Here is a 7,673-nt window from a genome sequence, read left to right as displayed (position 1 = left end):
CTTCAGTGCTCCCTAGCCTGACAAGTAATATAAAGCTATCTTGTTGTCAACAGGAATCAGGGCTAGACATTAAGTAAACCCCTGACCATGAAATCGGCTCTGGGATTAGGGATTTGTTGAGCCACAGGAAATGAAACTCAGCAGCTTGCGAGCAGAGGGACCAGGGAACTGGGAGGGATGGTGGGATGGTTTGTACTGTCACCAAGATGCAGCTTTTCCCACCATCAGAAGATCTGCCCCTTTTCTTCTATGCAGCATACATTTTCAAAGCCCTCAAGCGATTTTTCTCCAAATTTTCTTTTTTATCCTGCTTCAGCTGGAGGTGGATAGTCAAAAGTCCAAAATTTTTCACAAATGAAGAACCTGCATAAAAGTGCAGAAATTTGAGTGCTGTCAAGTGCTGTGTTCTCTCATCATTATTTTTTAATATTTTTAACTTCTGCTTTATATAAATTCCCAGATTGAAAGCAATTTTGAACCAAAATGGAAATTACTATTTTGATCATGTCAAAGCAAATAGTAGATAGTCTCAGAATTTCTTTTTTCCCAGCTTTTATTGTAAATATGACCTTTTCCCACAAGTAGCTGTAAATCCACAGAGGTGGCATTTGGGGAAAAGACTTTCATCAACAAATTCCCAGCCAGCTATTACTCCAGATTTGGAAGTAACATCACATCATGTCTGCAACTGCTCATTCAGCACTGCTATAAGAAATCACACAGCGCTGTGTGCCCCGTTTCCTGCATTAATCCAACAGCTTTTCCAATCTGTTGTAGTCCAGCATGAGTTACCGTAGCATTACATTTAACATCAGGTGATCACGATAAGGCTCAGACCTCGATAAGCAGAAGTATTGGCCAGGCCAAGACATGAATACCTTATTTTATTTCTGCACATAGCAATCTCCGGCTTTTTTTTTTTCTCCTTTTTCAGTAGCGAGACTGCAGTTTCAACAGCAAAGGGCGTGGGGATTTATTACAAGCAGAACAAAAACTGAGTAGTGAAGGGAAGATTAACAGCAGCTCGCTTGCTGAGTCCTGCTATCGGGGACCTTATAATTCACTGGCTTCTCTCAACTTTATGCCTTTAGTGGGATACACTGAAGCAGCTCGACAGAAACCAACCCTAGAGCGAGCATAATAGATGGGTTAGCTGCAAACAAGGATTGCAGAAATTGTGTAGTGGAGGTGGGAAGGTGCAAAAACTTCCTTCGTGTACCCTGTGGGGCATTGCTGGCCAGGTGCAGGACAGCAATGCCCCACAGGTTCATTTTCAGGTGGTGCCTGATGTGTCCTTGAGTTTTTCCTTGAAGATCAGGCACGCTGCAGAGCAAATCACACGTCCTTCTTGCAGGTCCCTTGGGAAGGCATCCTTGGTGTGGATTTTGGTGAGGGCCAAGGGGGTGCTTTGGCCATCAGACTGCTCCACCATAGGTTTGCATCACTGGAATAAGGAGCTGGGAGTGGAATGGACTGGTGGGACTGGCCACAGCTGGGGAGGGTTTCCAGCCAAGTTGCAAAGATGTTTGCCGAATGCAGACTCCTGGGATTTTCCTAGAGTGAAACTAACCTAAACTGACTTGAGCAGCCGGGCTGTTCCCAGTCCCGGCTTTATCTTTATCTTTTATTCAGCAGGCTAAAAGTTCTTGCCAGTGGCACATCTCATGTTGCAGCATTTGCTTGGCCACTCTGTGCATCATAAGCCCTTGTGATAAAAAAAAGAATAAGCAAAGCAGCCTTTCCTCCCAGTCTCTGGGCAATTTGCTATTCTGATTCAGCAGTTTGTTTGGGTTTAATTGCAATTATGTTCCTGTGTGTTTAATTAACCCGGTGCTTTTGTTGTTGCTGCCAGGTTAACAGCAGCACCGAGACACTGCAGAACCAAAGGTCTTCCTGGGGAGAAGATCTGGCAGGTGGGAAAGAAGGGCAGCTGGGCTGTGCCAGCCGCACAGAGATGCCAGTGGAGAAGTTTCTGCCTTGCTGTAGGCGCAGTCTCACCATGCTCTCTTCCCACAGCAACTCCAGCCTCTCTTGATTTCCAGATGTTCTGTGCTGGATCTCCACAGCCATGAAAGAGCTATGCCTCCCTCCTGCCTTTCTCTAGAACAGCAGAGGGACCAATGCAGGCAGCACTGACGGAGGGGGTAGAGGAGCAAAGGGCAAAGGGCTCCCAACAGCAATACATCCCTTGGGCTCATTTGCACCCAGGATGGTTTCATAGAGTTGTGATCAGCCAAGTTCCCAACAGATCCACAAATGGGGTTTCCACCCTTTTCTACAAGTAACAAGTCTGGGGCCATGAGTACATGGACAGGGATAAGAGAGAAAGCACTATGGATGCAGAAGAAAGTGGGGACAAGGAAAGGGTAGACAGCATCATCTTGTGATGAACCTTCAGGTGTGGGCATGTGGCACCCAGCACCAGCCATCAAAGCTCTGCTCACCCAAAGTCTGTCCGCTGCATTTTCTGATGCTCTCCGGCTCACAAGTCCAGTAACACGTCTTGTACTCTTCCAGCACTGAGAACAAGTTGAAATTTCTCACTAAACAAAGCCTCTGAAAAGTGTGACGACTATTGACGAACCTTGAAATGCCTCATTTCGATGTGGTCAGCTGGGTCCGTTCCAGCAGCAGCCATTTGGTTCTCCACCTGAATTTTATAAAAGGGAAAGGAAAGGCTTCAATTCCCACTTCAGTCTTTTTCTTGACAAAATCAGCCCATTCAGGGACACATTCTAGTTTCTTTAAATCCTTATTTTCAGCTGAAAAACTGAACCTGTGGGGGACTTCTAGCCAGTGGTGCAAATTAGAAGAAACTCCTTTGGAAAGCAGAGGAAAGCTGCCTTTTGTGTACCCGGCAAGTTCAGAAATGTCGCACATGACAAAAACGTGCAGGTTTCACAGTTCCCTGCCTGGTTCACAGCAATGCTCAGGTCTAACATTTGTGTATTTTGCCCCATTTTTTTCCCAAGGACATTGATTTTCAGTTGTCCCTAAACCGTCTTTTGGTCTGGCCAAGGGAAAAATTGCATGTTCTTTTTTTTTTCTCTTCCTTTTTTTGGTCTATAACTTTTGGTCTTTAATACTTTTATTTCCAGTGTTCACGCATGTGTTTAGCTTCTTGAGACAGCTTTCCCAAGAAATTCACCAAGTTGCAACAGTTCAATGTGTGTCTGGTGGTTCCATCCCTTTGTGTATATGCTAATAGAAATGCAGTTGCCCAGCCACAAGCTTTAAATCAAATCAAAGAAATAAGTAGCTAAAGACTATTAGCCTGGTAATGATGCACAAAGTCCATGGAAATTAATCACAGGGAGCAAGAGTTCTCAGAGGTGGAGACCCTTGATGGGAGGGTTGTTGGTGTTTTCAAAAGCTTTGGTCAAACACAAGGACGTGAGAATCTGGCAGTGAACAAACACTCACATGAACCTTTTCTTCATGCCACTAGAAAGCTTTGAGTTTCTACTTCCTCGTCTGTCCAGCTATTAAAAAAAAAAAAGCTTCATATTAATCACACTCTGAGTTATTAATTTCTCCAGTTTTCTTCTGGCTTGTACTTTAATAAATTAAAGACTTTTAAAATATACCCCTGCCTGTTTCTGCTTCTAGATAACATTTCTTGGTTTAAAGAGTATATTCAAGAGCTGAAATAATCAGCTGGCAAGAAGGGATTGGCTTTTCCACTGAAGCTGAAGCAAAACTGTATCAGGAACTTTTTTGCATGGTCGTATGGGCATGACCTGCTGTGCTTGTTTCCCCACTGCTTAAAAAAGGCAATGGGAGGAAAAGGCTATTTCCTACATCTGAGACAAATTGTGACCATTAATACATTGACATTTATGGGCAGGCAGATAAGAGAGCAATTCAGAATGTAGAAAAGTCTTTTAATTACGTTTAATATTCAAATTGGGACTTAACATGGCTTTCTCTAGCTGTACTTAGAATAATTGCTGTGAAAATAATGGATCTTTCTTTTCAGGGATCAAATAAAAAAGATGAGGAAAGAATAAATAACCTTTGGGAAGGTCCAGTGCCAAATCCTTGTACAATTCACACACAAAAAAAAAAAAGAAAACTGTTTACTTTGCGTTGATTAAAGCATTTTTCTCAAGCTGATGTGAAATGTTTTCTCCTCATTTTCAGGCTCACCTTTTGTTTTAATTTATCCAGAGAAAGGATAAATTGATTTCTGAGTCAATATTTTGTTCCAAAAATAACAAAATAAAACGCTCCAACTGCTTCCATGCAAATCCAGAGAGAGGCTGCAGATACACGTGCATGCACGCCTTGTTTTCCTCCCTCGTTATTAACAAAAGTAATTTTACTTCAAGGGTCACAGCTAAGACTGTAGGTGTGACTTTCTCATTCCTGACTGCAGTGTTTACCTACTGTATCTTCCTAACGAGCCGGTATCATCATTATTGCTTGCACTGATAACACAGATCCTTTATACAAGGAACCGAGCAGGCACACAACAAGAAAATGAATCTTCAGCCTGTTCTGCCTTTCCCTTGTCTGCCTTTCCCATGCATTTATTGCTATATTTTTCTCTCCCTCTTCTCCTGCAACACTCTTTGGCATAATTAGTAGCATTCAAATAGCTGTAAACACTTTTTATTTGGTTTCTTTTATCTTCTCTCATTAAGCCAATGAGCTTATTGCATTCATAGATTGTGCAGCGAGGAAGAATCATTCTCCTCTGCCTCGCACTTTTTGCACAAAACACAAGCTTGGGTCAAACAGTGACTTTCAAGAAGGTGCTTTAACTTCCACAAACTGTTTTCTAACAGGGAAATAGTGGAAACCTTTTAAAGATGCCAGGGAACAAAATCTTTCCTCCCCACCCCCCAATTAAACAATAATTTTCCAAGTGAAAATGGCATTTTCTTTGGAACATTCTTCTTTTATCAGAAACCAGCGGGGAAAAGACTAGAAGGTATGCCAGAAGAATTGTCTGAGCTGAGGTCCAAAAAACACTTGTTCAAGCCAAAGTAAAGTCTCATTACACTCCGGATCAACAAGTACATTTTAAGTAATCCTTCTAGGCAAAATACAAACAAAAATAAAGATGATGACAGTGGTGTCAGAACTGTCACTCAAGTGAGGCCACTGGTTTTGACCCAGCCCTATTCCTGCCCCAGTACCAGTAGCCTTGTGCTATGTTTTCATCCATCTAAGTGATTTTCCTGCTCTGTAGTTCTTGCTGGCCCTGTTACCGACTGCTGGCTCTTCATTGCTTTGAAAAGCTCAACAAGGGATCCATTCTGCTATGGGTTCTCAAGAAACCCATTGAGATGAGGCCATCACTGCCCTGCAGCAAGGCTGTGTGTCCAAAGCCTGTCTTTTCCAGCTCCATCGAGGCCTTTAATAAGAGCAATACCCTCGTCCCATTGCCATTGTCTCAGTTGGACCTGGCGCCCAACGTTTTGACGACTACATTTCATTGAGTTTAATTCCATTTCAGTGACTTAGACTGCAAGAGACTTATGTACTTTTAAATGCATGAATAATTCCATACAAAATACTTTAAAATTAGCCACTTTGCAAATCCCAAGCACTCAATGATTAGGGGATAGCAGACTTCACTGTTCATTAAATATTAATCTGCCCGGCTCATGCATATCCATTCTGATACAGCCTCTCATTATACCAACGCACTCTACTTTTTCCAGAGTCCCTGCCTGGAATTGCTATTCCCAAAGAACAGCCCTGAAAGACATTAGGGCTGGCAAGAAACTGGTCATGATATTTCATTTTCATACAAAATGTATTGTAATACCCCTTCCTAATCCAGCACTTTAAATCTGTCTTGACAATAACATGGCTTGTTTTACAGAAAATAAATCTTGCTGTGCCCTTAATAATAATGACAATAAAAAAAAATAATAATCCTAGGAGAGAGGAGAAAAAAGCTGCAGCAGCAGTTTTGTCAGCTAACTTGCATATATGGAAAATGGTGGGGAATAAAAGAAATGTGGGTGTGAGCTTGTCTGCTCCACAAAAAGCTTTTCTGAGTGCATCTCCACGATGGAGGAAGCAGCCCCAATGTACCTTCTGCCTTTCTCCTGTACTGCTCTCTGTTTTGATGACAGTAATTGAGAAAGGCTTCAGGTAGAAAGCAGTCCTTGAGACTCTTAAGGTTCCTTGGCAATATGTGCAACACCAGCTTGTGTCTCATAAAAGTGCACTGCAGAAAGGCTTGGTATTTTGATCCATTTGCAGTTTGAAAACAAAAAGGGCGGGGGGGGGGAAGTATAATTCAGTTTTAACTTCAAATACCTAAGTTCTCTGAAGGCCTTCTTGGACACTGAGAACCGTGTTTGTCTTTCTCAAGCTTCCCACATAATCACATGGCTGTGGTTCATAAGCCCTGTCCTAGTTTTAGGTCTAATATCCAGCTGCAACCATGATACTGGAGCAGATGACAAGAAGTATTCCCAAGGCAGAACTAAAGACGCCACCCTATTTCACAGTGACCAGCATGGTCTATGCGGCCTGTGCCTCAGCAGGGAGCTCAGCCCCCGGCCGTGCCCCAGCCTCTCCTGCAGGCACCATAGTCTTCAGCCTCAGTCTGATGATGCAGAGTCACAGGACAGAAAGCATCGCGGATATTTAGCGCCCGTAAAATGATTTAGCAATTTTGCCGTTCTGCACAGAAGCATCTACATGCAGATCTCCAGGACCCCCAGCAAGTGCCCTATGGGCCATATCCTGCAAGCCAGAAACCCACCTGGACAGGCGTGAATAGCTCTCCTCCAAGTTGCAGCTATGAGCTGCATGGCCACAGCCCTTTTCCAGGATTCCAAAAGGAATTGCTTTTCCAAAAGGGGCAAACCAAGCTAGCCTGGCAGCCAGAACGAAGCTGGCTAATTCAACATCCCTATCAGAAATGGCTCTGTCTTTTTCTAAGTAGGCGAGAAAGAGTTAATCTGCCTCCACCACGAAGGGTTGTGGGGAGCAAGAGACAAAACTTTCCAGTATCAGGCAAAGAAGCTCATTTCAAGGGGCTCTAGCCCAAGAATTCAATTCACAGGTGCCAAACCACTTCCTCTGTAACCTCGGCTAGAGATAATTAGAGAGCATTTAAAGCAGAGCCTCTGACTTCCCTGAGCTCACGTGGTGCTCTGACCCAGGACAGCAATTCTGCAATTTCCATAGGTAGATATTTGCTTGGAGGCTAACGAAGTCAAGGCAGCATTATTGAAACCACAGGGCATTAGTTACAGGGCTAAGGAAACAAATCTCACAGCATAATCCTGAGGTGCCTTTCATGTTCTAATTAAACCTATATATAGAAGCTGCAGGCAAGGAAAAATTGTGTGAAAAGTTTCTCATCTGCTGAGTATTTTTCCATCCTTTGCCCCCCTACCCCCACTTCCCTTAACCCAGAAAGGGGCTGGAAAAGATCCTTCACATTGATTTTGATGGAGAAAGAGAGAGAGAAATGCCAGGCAGATAGAGATCAGCAGCATTTCCATTCCCTGAGCCCTGTCTGAAAGGCACAGCCCTGCCGACACTCGCCGATAAGACCGACTTCTGCCCTGATAAGGCAAGGCCAGCCCAAGCCACTCACAAGGGGTCAAGCACAGCATTGTGGGCATCAGTTTTTTCTCCTTCTCTAATTGCAAGGCGAGGCTGGAGATGGAACAATAAACCTGAGGACCTGGGGAAAT

The sequence above is a fragment of the Ciconia boyciana genome, chromosome 22, assembly GCF_034638445.1.
Source record: "Ciconia boyciana chromosome 22, ASM3463844v1, whole genome shotgun sequence".
Taxonomy (NCBI): Eukaryota; Metazoa; Chordata; class Aves; order Ciconiiformes; family Ciconiidae; genus Ciconia; species Ciconia boyciana.
Note: the sequence above shows the minus strand (reverse complement) of the source record.